Source organism: Dipodomys merriami, unplaced genomic scaffold, assembly GCF_024711535.1.
Source record: "Dipodomys merriami isolate MVZ:Mamm:240054 unplaced genomic scaffold, mDipMer1.0.p SCAF_4, whole genome shotgun sequence".
NCBI classification, from domain to species: Eukaryota; Metazoa; Chordata; class Mammalia; order Rodentia; family Heteromyidae; genus Dipodomys; species Dipodomys merriami.
This window is the reverse complement of record NW_027205603.1, coordinates 33,035,552-33,053,849: the sequence shown is the minus strand read 5'-3', so window position 1 is coordinate 33,053,849 and position 18,298 is coordinate 33,035,552. Positions and strand designations below refer to the sequence as shown.

The window sequence follows — 18,298 nt, the reverse complement described above, 5'->3', positions numbered from 1 at the left end:
GCTCCAGTGCCATTGTTTGTAGTCTCTACGGTTGTCATACATTGTTCTTTGCACATCATTCCCTTACAGCAGAATTTGACACAATTTCTAGCTTTCAGCCCTGCACCATTTTCATTGCACAATATACATGAGTTTGACAGGGTGTGTTGAGGACAACTCTGGCAAGCAATTGATATTTTGAAGTGGCAAGCGTTTCAGCAGCTGCCTGCTTGTGAAAAAGGCATGATAAGATATACTGTATTGTTAGTTGCAGAGAAAGCATTAAGGTTTAAGCTCTGTAAAAATGTACACATTATTCGTCCATGGTGAAGCAAGTCTTTTATGTTTTTTTAGAGCTTAGCTCTCTGGCTGATGTGAACTACAATGACATTGGTCAGTAAATGAATAGGAGTACTTTGAATTTGAACTGCTGCCAATTTTGCACCCACAAAGGAACTGACAAAAGAAAGATTTTATGTGAAATGCAAAGCACACCCAATGTGGGGTTTTTTTTGGGGGGGAGGGGGAACAGGAAAAGGAAGAGAGAGGATTGATAGATAGATAGATAGCAGAGAAAGAGAGCGAAAGAGAGACCCCTATCAGAGAATATTCTTTAATGAATATTTGTAAGGATACCAAATAGTTAAGACACATCTATTTTTCATGTCTTGTCAGCTCCAGACTATGCTGTTTGATCTAATGTGCTTTAAAAACCTGTTGTATACACACAGGTTTTCAGAATATGTTCATATGGAATTGTGAATGTTTTTTTCTAAATAACTTACTGTGCCCTGAAGGCCTGTTGGCATAATATCAGAGTCACCCACTGCTGGAGTCTCCAACTCTTTCTCTATCTGGCAGTGGGAAATTGTAGTTTAATCAGTTATAGTACTTTCAGTGTGTAACGTTCATTAGCAAGGCAATTTGTCATGACTCGTAATGGTCAGGATGCATCTGGTTTCTCAGTCACAGTGCCTGATAAGTCAGAAGACAAATATTTCAATATCTGATAGTATTAACTTGTTTCAAATTTCTAATCCAAGGTTAGTTGCTCAAAACAGACACAGCAGCAGATTAACAAGCATCCTGTATTCAATTTTCCTGGGCCCTGTTTTTGTGGATTTATGGCTTTAAAGCACACTAATACGCTATTAGGAAGGGCACAGTCTTTGATTAGATGTTCAACAGAAACTAAGTTATGAGCAGAGTACCTTCTGGGTTCATCTGGACAGAATTTATGTGCATAATATTTTCTATAGAGTACCATAAATTGAAAGGCTTGATGCATGCAATATTTCTCACAAGCTACATATTCTTCTCACGATTAAAAATTCATTTTCTCATTGGTCCATAAGCTGCTGCTTGGCCGCTTTTTCTTTACCTTTTTTGAGTTTAGACTTTTGATAATTTTTTTTGTAATTTAAATTCCAGTTGGGGGAAAAACACATTAAGAATGAGTTAGACATAACCTGTTTTCTCCCAGTAAACTGCTTTATAAGATCATGGTTCCTTGTTCTAAACAGGAAAAAAAATAAAGATTCTTTCCTTTGAAAAGGCTAGAATTCTTTTTGTTTTTACACATCTATTTTCCAGGTATGACATCAGATAGCTGGCTAGAAAAATTCTTCTTGACAACATTTTCATTTGTAATGAAGGATCCTCAAATTCACAGCATAGTGATTTCTTAGAAACTGAACCCAATCTTGGTAAGAAATCCTGTTCTTGCTAGTAAGAAAAGCTGTTACTGTTTAAGTTCCTGTGGAGCCTTTAGTTGGTACGCTTGGTTGAATGTTGTCAAAAAGGCTTTCCTTGTGATTGACAAGCCGGCAGGAATGTGAATGGAGATTTTAATTGCGTATCATGTGTGCATATCAGAGTGAGTGAATTCATGACTCTGCTTAGCTCCCTATCTCTGCAGGTCAGTCTTACCAAAAAATACTCTTTTGTGTGCAGATTTTCCAAAAAAGAGAAAGGTGTATGTGTACTGAAGCCATTTGTTACTCATTTCTAAAGTGAAACACTTGTGTTCCCTTAGCTGAGGAGTTGGAAAGTGGAACAGAATTCTATTTAGAGACTTCTTTCTTTTGCTCTCTGCACTTAGAATATACTTGCATGATGTAATTTTTTTTTTCATTACAACTTGGGAAAAGTCTGCCAGAGCATATTTTTCTTATGGCATTTGCCATAAAGAAGTGTATTTGTCTTTCTCCCAGTCTCCTACACTACACCCCCACCCTAAAGTACTTAGAAAAGAAACAAAATATGTAAGTTAGTGGAACAATTTACTGAGGTCAATTACCTGTCTACAATTTACAAATCTTTAGAGAAGACTGTCTGGGGGGATAATCAGGGGGCTAAAGAAGAAAGAATGTTTCTGAGAGGTTGCATTGCACAACATTGTGTCTGAATTTTTATAAATATAGCAAGGACATGATGCTTCTTGTAAAATGACTGTTAATAAATACCTGAATGTTAATTTCTTAGAACAATGACTCCTCAGTTGGTAGAAGGTCAAAGATTTATTTCTGCTTATTATTACTTTGGTAAGATGTAGTGATTGTAAAGTTCTGTTGGTCCCACTAAGGTATCTGCAACACTATATGTGTGAGATTTCAAAGTACAGCAAAACTTAGTAATGTAATGTTGGCTATAATAATCTTAGATAGATCAAGACTTATTAATGGAAGCTGTGTTTAAGTGGCTCATGCCACTCAGGATGCTGAGATCTCAAGATTATTACTTGTTGGGGAGGGAAAGTCCTTGACATTCTGTCTTTAATTAGTCAGTAAACAGCTGGAAGAAAAGCTAAGAGACAGTGTCCAGGCCCAGTTCAAGTCCCAGAATCTATTAATGTAAAAACAGGGTGTGGGGAGGAGAGGAAGGGGGGGATTCTTAATGAATATGTTGTATATAATTTTTCACTTGATTGAATGTGAAAGTTTGGCTCTTGAGTAGTTATTTAGCACATAGCTATGTATCTCTGTCAATTTGAATAGGTGAGAGAAAGATTAGTGTCAGAATAATTTTAAATGTAACCATAGTAAAGAAGACAATGTTGAAATGATAGTAACTTTGTAGCATTTGGATAGCCCATGAGGATCTAACTTTATTCTGGGATCTAGTATGTGATGGATCACAACACATTTTAGACCATACCAAATTGCACACATACTCATGATACGGCCTTAATATTATATACTGTGTAGGATAGTTACTGTTGGATGAGCCTATTATTCCTTTAAGATACTAAAGAAGAAAATTCTATTTTATTTGAAAACTTTAGCTTTCTATATTATGGGGTGACATTTTTCTAATGTTATGCAAGACTATTCTGTACTTTCTGGTGAGAGCTGAGGCGAGGGGGGAAATCTATTTACAAAATGAAAAAAAGCATTCAGCTGAATGCTTTTCACTTTAAAGATGATATTCTGGTAATGAACTTGATCAAGCAGAGAATGTTTCAGTAAAAGTCTTAAAGTAGTCCCTATTTTGGTTGCCTCACTTAAGGCTGTGGTCCTGTTTCCATTAAAACTTGTTATTTTCAGGTAGCTCCAATGCATTCCCATGCAAATATTTGCACAAGGGTGAAATGAGAATATTTCAGCCTAAGTAGACTTTTAGTTGGAATGCACTTGTTAGGAAGCTTTGGGCCTTGGTTATAGGGCAAACAATACGTTTTGAGAAATTGAGAAGCATTTATTGAACACCAATTAGAGGCAAAACCTTTCTCTGAGTTTGAAGGGGGCAGGGTAAGATCTGGCTTCAGCCTCCATGTGTCTGATCAAGGGAAGAATATAAATAATCATGATGCAGCTGCAGTGTAACTGAGTGACAGAAGATCTGAGGTCAGCTGAGAGTGTAGGAGAAATAATGAGTTGAAGATGGAAGAATGAATCCCCGTTGCTTCCTGGAAGAGATGGTTATATCAGTTGGCCTTCAAAATTAGACACAGAGAAAGAGATTAGTTACTTTTAGCATTTTGAATTATTCTCTTTAGATTTTCTACCCTTCATGATGATAACTTTAAATAAGCACAGGTCTGGTGTTTGACTAAGTAGTAACCAAATAGTTAGCCTGCCTGTGACCCTGCATTTGGCCTTCAGCACTAAAACTCACCAACACCACTAACAACAACAACAAAACAGGAAAACAACAGAAGAAGCAAAGCAACAGAGTTATTTGTATTAGCAGAATATTACAGTCAGGAAAGGAGACAAAAACATGCTTCTTATGTGTGATGTGTAGGTATCAAACTATAATTCAGTGTTTAAATTTGGCACTTGTTCTCTCCCAGTAGGAGCACAAATGGAAATGTGATGAGTGACGGAATTCTGCTTCTTTGAGACACATATTAACACTAATTATTCCTGCATAAAACGTTTTCCTCTGGTGGAAAGCTGCAACATTTCCACCGTAAGGCTGCCGAAGACCAGAAGTGAAGAGCTACTGTGATGGGGAACCTGACTGCTGGTTTAAATTCTATAGGGAGGTTGAGGGCTGAGACATCACAAGTGGGCAATGGTGCCCGCTGTATTAGGGGATGTTGGGGTGCAACTCAGATCGCATACTGTCAGTGGACTAGTGTTTGACTGTATTAAGAACATACTATTGAACATAGTTGTTCTGGTAGCTTTAGTGTGGCTTTGTTTGTGATCATTTGGGTAAATGCTCAGGAGTGGTATTGCTGGACCATAGGGAAGCAATGTGTTTAGTCTTTTGAGGAACCTATGTTTAAGCGTTTGAGGCCGCATTAAATCTACCAGCACAACTATGTTCATTGCAGCATTATTTACCAAAGCTAAGATAGGAAACCAACCCAGATGCCCCTCAATAGATGAATGGATCAAGAAAATATGGTATAGATATAGATATATAGATTACAATGGAATTCTATGCTTCCATCAGAAAGAATGGCATTGCCTCATTCAGAAGGAAATGGAAAGACTTGGAAAAAAATCATATTAAGTGAAGTAAGTAAGTCCCAAAGAAACATAGGCTCTATGGTTTCTTTCATTTGTAATAATTAGTATATATCTAGGATAGTCCTAGCAGAGGATCACTATAGCTCACTACCTATGTACCTGTGACCAATCGAAATAAACTCCAAGATGTGGAAACGAGGAGATATTTTTTAATGTACTGTATGAAATGCTTTTTTCTTTCAATCACAACTCCCACCCCTCCACTCCCGCTTTGGTTTATTACCTGTTGTCACTTTTTTTTAATTTTGATACCCTGTGTATTTTGATACTTTGTATATATGTTTATCTGATTTGGGGAAGGAAGGGGAATAACAAAATGGGCAAAAGATAATGCAACAGCAATACTCACAAGACACTATGTTAGAAATGAACTTTACAACTTGTGGGGGAGGGAAGTTGAGGGGACAGAAAGTGCAAAAAAACAAGAGGGGGGTAACAATGTTCGACAAGAAATGTACTTATTACCTTACTTATATAACTGTAACCCCTCTGTACATAACCTTTACAAGAAAATAAATGTTACTTAAACAAAGAACATATTAAGGAGAATTTTCTAGAGGGATCACTTGTTAATATGAGTGACTAATTATTGCTGTTTTTGCTGATTTTTCTTACTGTAGATAGACCTTTTAGAGATTTTATACATTAGACAAAGGGTAAAGTTTTATTAAAATCTTGCTTCTTGGATAGGATTATGGCTCAGTGGTGGAGTGCTTGCTTAACATGCATGAAGCCCTGGGTTTGATTCCTCAGTACCACATACACAGAAAAAGCTAGAAGTGGCACTGTAGCTCAAGTGATAGAGTGCTAGACTTGAGCAAAGGAAACTCAGGGACAGTGCCCAGGCACTGACTTCAGCCCCAGGACTGGCAAAAACAAAGAAAGAAAATCTAACTTCTTGAGCTGGGATGTAGTTCAGTGGTGGAACACTTGCCTACTAGAATGTGTGAAGCCCGGGGTTCCATCCCTAGTAAGCACACATGCACACACATACCATACACACACACATATGTCTAACTTCTTAATGCCCACTACAATGTTGTTGTCCATAGGAGGATATTTTGGAATGATATGCCCAGTTTTTAGTATCAATATTGATACTTAACAAATACTTAACTGGTATACCTGATGTGTTAATTTCCAACCTGTTCTAACTGGTGTTAATATTCCCGAACTTTCTTGCTCAGTGATAAAATACATATATCATTACTAAATTTAGAGAATATAATAAAGTGTACAAATATACTCAGAGTTTTCTGTCAGTGCTTTTAAAGGTATTCTACAGTTTTCCAATACCTACTTGTCAAGTTCTTGAATTTTATTTCCCTTCAGAAGTGGTCTAATGAATAACGGGATTTGTACATGAAGGAACTGGAAGAGTATAGAGAAATAAAGAAATACTACTGCTTTCTACATCAGTCCTATAGGGCTAAGATTGCATATTTAGAAATATGTGGCTTTGGGGCTATAGCTATAGCTCAGTGGTAAAACACTTACCTAGTATTCCTGAGATCCTGGCTTTGATCTGCAGTGAGAGGGAGAATCTACTGCCGTGGTATGGTGCTTTGCTCCTAGACATATGAATTTGAGAAGCATAAGGGAACATTATGTTCCTTTGACCTTATTATTAAAAATGGATCAGAGACCTTGAGGGAACTCCATTAGTTAGGTTATCTCTGCCTCAGAGAATGGAATTGAAATGCTTGACTCATCCTACTTCTTTCCTGATTTCTATTAGTTCTCTACTTTGATAGGAAATTGTGTCAGAGTATATTTGATCTAAGTGTAAACTTAAAGGGGCATTAGCTAGGGCTTAATAACTGATGGTTGCCCTAGCAGAGTAATACCAGGACTTAAAAGGAGGCATGATGAAGAGTTAGGAAGTCAGATATCCTGGGCAGAGTTGGGAGAGAAAAATCCCTTGGTTCCTAAGAACAGGTTGATGATGCTTCAGTATGGATGAAGGTTGTCAAGGGTGCTATTATATTGTTAGACATTTGTAGAGAGCCCAGCCTAAGAACTTGGGAAGTCCACATAAAGGAATGGATCATGATGAAATTGAACAAGTATGGCAATGGATTGGAGGTATTTTACAATGGAGGTGTTATGTACTTGGAGCCAATGTAAGACAGAGTGGGACCTCTAATGTTAGAAATAATCGAAACATAGATTTTCTTCCCCTCTTTTCCTCTCTCCATTTCATCACTGGTGGATGTAATTTGTGAGACAATTGAAAATATTTTCAAGATTCCTTAAAATTACTTTCTTAGATGCCCATTTCCTGGAGCTCTTTCTCCCTACTTGTGTCCCCCCTCCTTTCCCCGCCCCCCCATCTGTGGACGATGTGTTCTTTTTCTGAATAGCTGACCTAACTTTGCCTAGGATATACTTCAGTGGAGTCCTGTGTCTTCTTGGGAAAACCATATCTCTGGTGAGAATGGGTGGATGGATAGATTTCATGTGGGTGAATGGAGGATTTGCTGGGAAATGTCAATCTACTTGATGTCCATAACATAGCATTAAATCAGGGTGGGTTTTGTTGTTCTGAGTTCTTAAATCTGATAGTTTTAAATGAATTCTTCAAAAACAGCATATACAAATCACAAGTATTTCCTAGTATTGGTAAACATGTTTTTCCTCTTAGAAAGTCTGTAGGTAGATGAACATTTTCAGCATTGCCTATACCCACATTTGTAGACACACTCATTTGTTATCTAATGTTGGGGCCCTTCTGAAGAAAAGGTATCATTTCACACACTGGGAGATAGAATCTTCATGTGTATGGTTGACTACTGACTAGAAAGATCCTTATGTGCCTGTCTGAATGTATTGGCTATTTACTCACTTAATGTTTTCTGAGCTGTTACTATGTGCCAGAACGTGGGCTAAAATTGTGAAGATAATAAAAACCTGTGTACTATCAAAGTAATAATCTTAGATGTGATTTAAGTAACAGAAGAGTGAACTGAGAAAGTAATGGACAGCTTAAATATTCCACCTAAATATGATCACCAGTAAGACTGGAATGTCCCTGTGTTCGTCCCTACATTTTCCATTCCTGTTGACCAGATGACAGAGCTGAGAACAGAATAGCATTCCTTGCCCTTTCTCTAGTCTTTCTGGGAGAGAAACTGATAGCCTGTGGGATGTAGTAACTTGGTAACTTAAGCCAAAAGTGATTGTTTATGAAGTAGCTAAAGGAATAAATTTTTAAAAATTGAAATTCTAATCTTGCAAATATTTAAATATTCAGAAATATGAGCTAGGTATCATTCAAAGATAAACAATGGGGATTGTACTCAGCTTTCCAGTTAATGCTTTCAGGGGCTGCAATCAGTAGCTTAACATTATTCAACATGATTATTATATCTGAAACCATTCACAAGTTCAGAGTGTTTGTAGAATGGTAACATAATCACTGCTCATTTTGTTCAGGTTCATCGTAATGGATTTCAAAAGGTAAACACTGTTGCGCGTTTTTAAATTATTTTTTTCTGACAAATTCTATGTTTTCTGGGTGACAGTCATCGCAGACAATGGCTTATAAAATAATTCTGTGGATCTCATATTTTCTTACCATCTCATTCCTTACCCTAATATGGTATGGAAGCAGACTGCAATTACACTTCCACAATTACTTTATTATATGGGCTGAAATATGCTTCTAAAATTCTCATTACCTTCTCCATACACCATTTGCAGACCTGCTGTTGCCATCAGCAGCGCTTCCTCCGGACAATCAGCCATTCTTAGTGGACTGTGTTTAAATTCAGAACACCACAAATACAAAGCACCCCTCTCTCTTTGCTGATGAATTTTTAATGTTCAACCATTTATAATAATTCTAAGGACTTCATTATAACTCTTGCAGGATTAGACCTATTTGTTTCATGAGGGTTGGATCTTACTTCTGATCTTTATCAAAGAGAAAGAAGTGAAAAACAACAACACCAATAGTTTGTGCTTATGTCTGTAGCAACCTGAGAATTATGACATCACCCCGTGTTAGAGCCTGCTTCTCCCAGAAAGAGGTGTTCAAGATATTCTACTTCAAATAATTTACTCAAAAGCTTTTCTCGTCTCCATAATGGCATTTTATGGGAAAATAGAATACAAACCCACTCCATGACTTTAAAGAGAAACTGGAATACCATATATTCAAATATGGAATACATTTACATTTAATAACAAAACCAAGAATATTTCTTTTACATTACAAAGAAAAATATTCTCCCTTCCCCCCTCTCTTTCTCTCAGCAGCCAGTTCTTAGGGTCTTTGAGAGTCTTCCAACATGAGGTTTGGTTGACTTTGAAAGCCATATGGCACAGTCTGTTATTTTAACTTAATGAATCTTTTCTTCATTTTATTTTATTCCCAAACTATACTTATATTAGAACAACTACATATTAGTGAGTCCCATATAAAGTTATGACATTTAAAATGTAAATAATAGGAGATATTTAAAACATAATCACCTTATGTGTTTCCTTCTGTCAAATGCCAACAGAGAGTTCTCCCTTCCCCTTTGAAAAATTATAACTATTTGAGCCAAATGCTAATATTCTAACATGTGGTTTCCTATAAAGTCCATAATGTCAGATTTCCAGAAACATATAGATAATCAGTTACAAACCTCAGTTTTTATCAGTGTTTAAATGTATAAACATAGTTCTGAAAACAACATAATTGTTAATTTATTTGGTACCAGAACATTTGCTACTCTTCTCCAGGTAACTTCTTAGGTTTCTGATTAGTGATGAGGATGAAATGGGTTCACTAATTGCTCTATTTGTAGCTTGTATGGGTAGAATGAGAAAGATGGAGGAGAGATTCCAGGACCTATATAGTAAAGAGCTGAGCAAGGTGAAGGGCGAGTTACTTAACTCTCACCTTTCGTTTCTCTCAGATGAAGTGATCAATACCTTCGAAGACTCTTTGTAGACCAAGAAGTAAGGCATCCATTGCTTTGTTTCAGTACCACTCCCTTACTATGAAAAGAGTCTATAGACATCAAATTTAGAAACCTAACATACTTGTCACTTATTATATACCACAAGAAGAAATATTATTGCGTCCATTTTAAGAATAATGATGGACAAGCATGGCTCAGTGAATTTCCAAGGAGCTAAACTCAGCAGATTCTGAAATCCATTTCACCAGTTCCTTAAAGAGGCCTTTACTTTATTTGTCTTGAGTGGAACCATTTGTGACTGAGGAGAAACTGGAGTTTACTAAAGTAGCAAATAATAAAACATTTAAAGTTTCATTGTGCTAGGGGGCATGTCAAAGATCTTAAGTTGGAAATGGAGTTTGGGAATCAGAAAGAGGATACAATCAGAGGCAGGTGGCCAGAGTCCACGAAGGCTGGGAGGATCCAGGGATTTAGCAAGCTAAGCAGACAGACTCAGTCATCTTGATTAAAATAGGTTCCTGTCCCACTTGCAGATTTATTATCATCATTATTAGGATTCTTATGTAGCCATAATAAATCCGAGCATTTCTGATTCAAGCGACTTGAAAGGGACTATTTTAAGTGGAGAGTGAACAAGATCTCTTCATGGGCCTGCATTCTGTCAGCCTGCCCTGTCACACACAAACATAATACCAGCCAGATCCGAGGAGGCAGAATTCCTGAAATAATGCGTTTCTTATTTGGGAAAAGAAGGAAAAAGAAAAGCCCCAATTGAAAACATTAAAAAATGAAGAGTGAATACCATGAAGGAGAGAATGCATTCTTTTATTTGGGGGGGGATTCAGTCATAGGGCTTGAACTTGGGGCCTGGGCACTTTCTGAGCTTGTTTTGCTCAAGGTTAGCACTTCATCCCTTGAGACACAGCTCCACTTCTGGCTTTTTTAGTACTTTAGTGGATATTAAGAGTCTCATGGACTTTCCTATGTCATGGCTTTGAACCATGATCCTTAGATCTCAGCCTTCTGAGTAGCTAGAATTACAGGCATGAACTCTAGATCTTCAGTCATTTGTCCTAAACCTTTTGGATTGCATGTTCACGTGAATCCTAGATTTTCTGGCATTGCCCTTAAAGTTTCACTAATAGTTTCATGCCTTAGAAACAAAGTTTCAAAAAAGTGGAAAATGAAATCTTCTATAGGTGTCATGGTTCAAGCTCTTTCTCTGTGCTGTTGAATCTGGTGTCCTACTCTCTGCCATATTTGTAATGCAATGTGTTTAGATAGTCTAATAACTATCTTTTTCTTTGACTTCAGATCCTTATGACCCTTATACATGTTACCTCACCTTCAACAAGATGGCCATTGGACTGGCTATTTCATATGACTTATCCTGTCAGTATTCTCCTAACCAGATAATGCTATACACAATTTATCTCTATTAAGTCAATGATAAATGATACCTTTGATAAAATTTACAGACCCAATATGAAGGACCAGAAAACAAGCATATACTTTGGCAAACTGGCTTGACAGTCACTCATTGAAGTAAGACTAAAGAAAACCTTTATGCTTATGACACATGGAACTAATATTAACATTGTATATTCATAAACCATACTATTTACATATTTGAAAACTTCCAAATTAGTTTATTTTAAATTCTTCAGGAAAACCCTGGAGATTTCTTTACTAGCCTCTACAAAGTATTCAGTCAAGGCTATCACAGAAATAAGTCCCTTGTGAACTTTTTGAGTTATTTAAGATAGATGGATTTTTTTTTCCAACAGGCCTGGTAGAGAGCATGCTACAATTGAGAAATGTTCGTTGGCATAAGGGGAAAGATTGGGCTAGTTTCTTTACTTCTCTGTGCCTCTGTTTCCTATTTTGATTTTTAGGATTAACAGAGACAATTAAGTGATAATCATCGTTCCAGCTGCATGCTGCAGAAATATTCAGTAAATATGAATTGCTGTTGTCGCTATGGTTGCATAAATTGTGCTAGAGGAAGTGATGGTATCCATAAACTTCAACTTTTCTGAAACAAAGCAGCATGACTTAGAGTCCCCTCAGATTTCAAGAAGATGCCAGCATGGTTGGTAAGATCACACCATTGCAGTCATAGTCTGGCAAGTTATCATCATTTTAGGATTGTGGTTAGAACCCACCCAGAGATATTGTACTTCAGAGACATTTGATCTGAAGGGACTATCAAGCTTCTTGATCCAGTGCTTTTTACATGTATCATGGAAACACTGAGTCCCAGCTGAGTCCCATACCAAAGACAGAACATCATGTAGAGTTGAGCAGTGACAAAAACATCTCACCTAGTATTGTATTCCAGTAATATTCTACTGCCCTTAGTATTCTAGTTCTGTTTCTTTAATGCACTTAAGACTCAGATTAATTTATAACATTAATAAGTTGACATCCTAGGCCCCAAGAGATGTTAGATAATGAAGTTCACCTCAAGGTGTCTCTAGACTTCTGTGGGTAGGACATAGCATTTGTGCAGCATGGAGGAGCAGTGGGCCCATCGCACCTGTAGATAGCTTCACTTGGTTCTTTGCTGGTCCTGTAGCTGGCCCTGAGGTATTCAAAGAACTGCCAAGAGTCTGTAGCACAATACCCCTGTGCAACCCTGTGCTTAGTGACCTTTTATTTTTCTCCCAAATTACCGGAAATGATCTTCAAACCATTGTGTGTGAAAACCATTGTCTCAAAAGTGAGAACCAAATTAACTTTGTTGTGGATTTCTACATTGAAGTGCAGTCTTTTAAATAAGTTATAGACTTATAGTTTATATGTGTCACAGAGATTTAAGAACTACTTTTACGATGTCATAGGACAATCTGGATTTCATTGAACATGGTTTCACTGCTACAAATTTATGACAAAGGAGTGGAATTACTTTCACATTGGAGATAAGCATGCTTTGTATTGGTTATCACTTTTTGCTTTGGTTAGAGGTTAGTGAAAGGTAAATTGCCACAGCTCAAAGAAGTGAAGATGGGTTAATAATTCTCTGCATATTAGAGAGGGAGTAAAAGCTCTTCAAATGTTCACTATAATATTATTAGAAGTGTTAATGGGTATTTAAAAATTAAACTAATTAGTCATTTTTGAAGCCATGTTAGTTCATTTTGCCAGGTGATAATAAGAGTGTGAAAAAGATATAACTGTTTGATTTGTACTTTTATTAGTGATTTGATAATGAACAATTAGCCTTTAATTAGTGTTGCCTTGTATAGTTTTTAGTGCAGTTGTGCATTCATTTGAAATGTATAATAACACTAATTGAGTGGTACGGACTAGTATATTTGGATCACTTTTTTTTAAACCAAGGAAACTGAGGTTGAGAGTAGTGAAGTGAATTATTTAAGATTAGGTGGCCAGTAAATAAACTCAGAGAATGTGCACATTTGGTGCTGATAAAACCTGTCCATCTCCACATATCTAGTCTACAGGTCATGGGCTCTACTGAAACAATAAACTAACTGGCCAGTGAGAAGATCCAGGTAAATGTTTATTTATTTCACCTTAGAAGAATCTTTTTTTACTTTATCATCATCGTCGTCATCATCATCATCAGAATCATCATCATTTTGCCAGTTCTGCGGCTTGAAATCAGGGTCCGGGCTTTATCCCTGAGCCTCTCTGTGCGCAAGACTAGCACTCTACCACTTGAGCCATAGCACCACTTTCAGCTTTTTCTGAGTAGTTTATTAGAAATAAGTGTCTCATGTATTTTTCTGCCTGGGCTGGCTTTGGACCGTGATCCTCACATTTCAGCTAGGATTGCAGGCATAAGCCACCAGTGCCCAACTAGAAGGATTTTGCTTTTAAGGAAAGACCAGGATTTTTCTTTTTTTAGTGTGATGGAAAAATGGCTTGAACTCAGTGCCTCTCACTTTCCCTTGGCCTTTTTGCTCAAGGCTGGTATTCTACCATTTGATCCACACCTCTACTTCTGGCTTTTTTGTTGGCTCATTGGACATAAGACTCACACAGATTTTCCTGCCTAGGCTAGCTTTGAACCGTGATCCTTATATCTTAACCTCCTGAGTAGTAGTTAGGATTATGGGCATGAGCCATCAGCAGTCAGCTTAGGATTTGTTATTTTTCATATAATATAATTATATTAAAATACAATTAATATAATCTTTCTTGCAGGCTATTCTTGGCAGAAATAAATTCATATAAACTCAACATTGATAATGTAAGAATGCTACTCAATGCATATTAGAAATCTTCAGTATAATTTTTTTCTATTTCAGAGTGATTGTGTCTTTGAAATTACTATGGAAATACAGAAAGAAATAAAAAGACTTTTTCAGTTAAGTATTTTCTGAATTTGTGCAGTTGTAGACTCTAATTATATCTTACAGTGAATGACTTCAATCAATTAGTTCACCAAAATTTAACAAAATCATGGAAGATACAAGTATGGTCACCTATATACCTAAGTATGGTCTTAGGTATATATAAGATATTTATGTAATGATGATATAAGTTAGTGTTAGTTCTGTGAAATAAATGCAAATGTCAGTAGACTTTGAATAATGTTATTCAGTACCAGTCTTCACTTACATAATTATTTTGGTGTACAATGTAGCTGTGGCCTTTGTGTGACACTACCAAATACAGTGACACTTGCAAGACAGTTCGCTTGAGCGTTCTTTCACTAGAACCAGAATGAAAAGGGATTAAAATATGTGTTTTCCTTCATAGAGTTGTTTAAGCCTCCTTGGAGGCTTAGCTTACTTAAGGAATGTGGCTCATTCTTAAGAAATTTCAGGCCTGTTAAAAGTATATTCTGTACCACATTGGAAGTTCTTCAACATTGATGTAGGCCAATTATTGGTTTGCATTTCTTAAACTGATGATGTGGCTCAGAGATCTATGCTTGCCAAATATGCTTGAGAGTCTGGGTTTGATCTCCAGCACTACAAAGATGTGAAAAATAAATATTAAATACAAATAAAAGCTTTTTAACTACCACATCTTTCAAAATCAATTATGCTTAGTTACAATAATAATTTGACAATTAAATATACTAATGAAACCTCTAATTATTATAAATCTCTCAAACCCAATAATTATGGAATAATGATAATAACATTAAAGTAGTATACAATTATAGTATTATTTATAATATTACATGGTGTACATTATAACTATCTTTCCCTTTTGCCTATTTTTTCAGCATAATATTTGTGATAAACATACACTTAATATATTTACTATTGAGTCTATAAAACATGCAATTTCTAAACAAATTGAAATCATATTCTATGTCATATTATTTTTACTTTGCTTATCATCAACTTTCAGTAAATAATAATTGAAAATTCTCGGTTTGCCAGCCTGCATTACTACTGACATAGCTTTTCTGTTATTTTGATGTTGTGAGTATTTGTCTCATTTAATGTGACAAGACAATAGGTATATGCAAATGATTCAGGAAACTTTGCTATTGGCACTCACCAACATCCTAACAGAAGTTGACTGAGTCTATAAGTAATTCCTCCTGTTGTTGTTATACTCACTTCTTCATACTGGGAATTGAATTCTGGAGCCTCTAGACCCTCTACCACTTGAGTCTAGTAGGACAGCATGGCACACAGTAGGTAATTACAATGTATCATGGAAGATGCCAGTGTTAAATAGCACACAAAGAGCACAGAAGGAGGCCCTAACCCAGCTTTGATTCAAAGACAACCTCCAGGGGTAAGAGGGAAGATGGGAGCTGAAGACTCAGTAAAAGTAAAGATAAGGGTAGGAGGTGTTGTCCAGGTCAAGGGACTAGAATAAGTGAAGATGCTGAGTGTAAATCATTAGCAGTGTGGGGACTTACTAATCTACTTGTTTTGCTAGAACCAGAAAGATGTGGGAAATAGGGACTAGACTTTTCTCATAAATTATGTTAAAGGGCTATGCATTTGTTTGTTGGTATTCATAAAAACCATTTAAAGGTGTTTTTGAAGAAGTGAGGTATGTAGACATTGGAAAAGTTTCTTTGGCCTCTGTGTAGTGAATGGAATGATGAGATACCAGGGAGGAATCTGTCAGACAGATAATTTCTCTGCTTTAATATAGTAGCAGATGTTTCTCTTCTGAAATATGTGAATCTTATACTGAACCTTAATGAATACAGAAGACAGAAAAAGAAGAATGCTGGAGCTCCTTAGAACAAATTTTCTAAACCATTGATTGGAATGAAAATAAAAAGAGAATGGAGTGGTAGCATTGGCCTATCATGGTGGACATCAATGGAAAGTTTTGCAATGTAGACATGAAAGAAAAAGATGTATTTGATTAGGTGCTAATAATAGGTAAAGAAAATCTTTCCCAACATAGCAATATTTATTTAAATGAGGTATGTCAAAAGCAAGCCCTGCTTTAAGTACTTTATGTTGAATACCTTATTTAATTCTTACTATAAATTAGAGATGGACTGTTAGGTCTATATTGCCCAAAAAAGCTTGTTGGACCTATTGTGACAATGAGATGTACAAGACACTATGTTGAAAACGAACTTTACAATGTTGGTGGGGGGTGGGGGTGGTGGTGGGAGGAGTTGGGGAGGTGGGAAGTGATGGTAGGGGGAAAACAAGGGAGGAGGTAACAATGCTCGCTACGAAATGTACTCACTACCCTACTCATGTAACCACTCTGTACAACATTTTATATATATATATATATATATATATATATATATATATATATATATATATATAAAGCTCGTTGGGAATGAAGAATAATAGGACACAAAGGGAGTCATAGAGTAGAATAAATTTTAAGGCGTAAACACAAGAAATATATCGCAAAAGGAAATAGGAAGGATTTCCACGGAGAGCCTGGATAGAATGGTGTCATGAAATCCAAGAGAAGGGAGTTCCAGAAATATGTAACAACAATGATTATTACAATACAATGAGGATGTGAAAAAGTTTTGAGTATAAACGTCATTGGCAACTTGATGAAAGTAGTTTTAATAAAATGTTGTCTTGAAAGCAGACTATGGTAGACTGACACAAATATCAAGCAGTAGTTGGGGAAGACAAAGTCTGAATAGCTATTTTTAGATAGGAGTATGTAAGATGGAAGTATTTTAAGTGGAAGCTCTTGATGTAGCCCAAACTGGAAGAGCGAAGCTCAGAACCAAAGCTTGTAGCTGAATGAAACAATGAGAACAAAGGCAGAAGGATGCATTATGGGCCTTGAGGAAGCTATTCAAGTCAATCTTCCTGGTTACTTGATGAACTAACTTGATAGAATAATAGGCTCACATAGGGTTGCTTAGCTTTGAAAAGATAAATAAGGACTTGGAATACCTGCTGTGAGGTAAGAAAATAAATTGCTAACCAAGAGCAGCAACACGGATTTGTGAGCAACATTGATAATCCAGCTGGGGTAAGTGATATGGATTTCTTCTTCCTGGAGCTTTTGACTTTAGGAGAGTTGTACTTCACTCTAGTGGAATCCTGAATATCCTCCCTCTCTTCATTTGGAGATATTTCTGTCAAAGTCAGATGCTCCTAAGCAAATGACTTTCTCTGATTTGCTTTTTTCCATCTAAAATTTATTAGAACAGCAGTTTTTGCAGTTTCTCTTGATCATATAATTTTGCCTTTTCTAAAATTTAACTAGAAATTTACAAAGTAAATGTCATATTTATATTGTCTGTCTCTTGATAGTACATGAATTCTGGTCATGTCCCACATTGGAAACACATCCTACTAAATGGCTCTTAGATTTAAGCAAAACTTAATGACTCACAGGTATGGTGATAGTATTGTAATCTCAGTACTTGCGAGGCTAGAGTAGAAAGATCATAAGTTCGAAATTAGTCTGAACTACATATTGAGATGCTGCTTCAAAAAATAATAATCGCAAGGCCATTAGTATGGATATAATAATCTTAAATGAATGACCAAATTCAAGGTTTTCTGGACTATGCAGAAAATACGTATACCTCATGAATGTTTGATAGATTATCTTGGAATGTTTTCCTAGGTCAGAGAAACTAAGATCTCATTGGGTTCAATTGTCTCCTCTTTGTCTTGTCTCTTTACATATTAGCTTTTAAAAAGGCCCTAGAGCTGGGCATTGGTGGCTCATACCTGTAAACCTAGCTACTCAGGAGGCTGAGTTCTGAGTATCACAGTTTAAAGACAGCCCAGGCAGTAAAGTCCACAAGACTCTTATCTCTGGTAGTTATCTCAATTACCAGAAAACTGGAAGTGGTGCTGTGGCTCAAAGTGGTCAAGTGCTAGACTTGAGCAAAAAAGCTCAGAGGTAGCTCCCAGGCCTGGTGGTCAAGCCTCATGACCAAAAAAAAAAAAAAAAAAAAAGCCCTTGTGTGTTGCCAATTCTTTAAATTTGTGAAGAATGTGTTTGAGAAGAAAAAGCTTTGAATGTGGT

At 36.5% G+C, this 18,298-nt stretch overlaps 1 protein-coding gene across 3 annotated transcripts in view; it reads left to right on the top strand.

Moving 5' to 3' along the window:
* The window catches only part of Tox (thymocyte selection associated high mobility group box), a 308,061-nt gene that overhangs the window by 11,860 nt on the left and 277,903 nt on the right, over positions 1-18,298 (top strand). The window contains exon 1 of one of the 3 annotated variants that reach the window (XM_069990776.1): positions 17,211-17,287. The exons of the other annotated variants lie outside the window; for them this stretch is intronic. The gene's annotated coding sequence lies outside the window, so the exon portion shown is untranslated. Of the gene's footprint in view, positions 1-17,210; positions 17,288-18,298 lie in introns of those variants that run through there. 3 annotated transcript variants of the gene reach the window in all.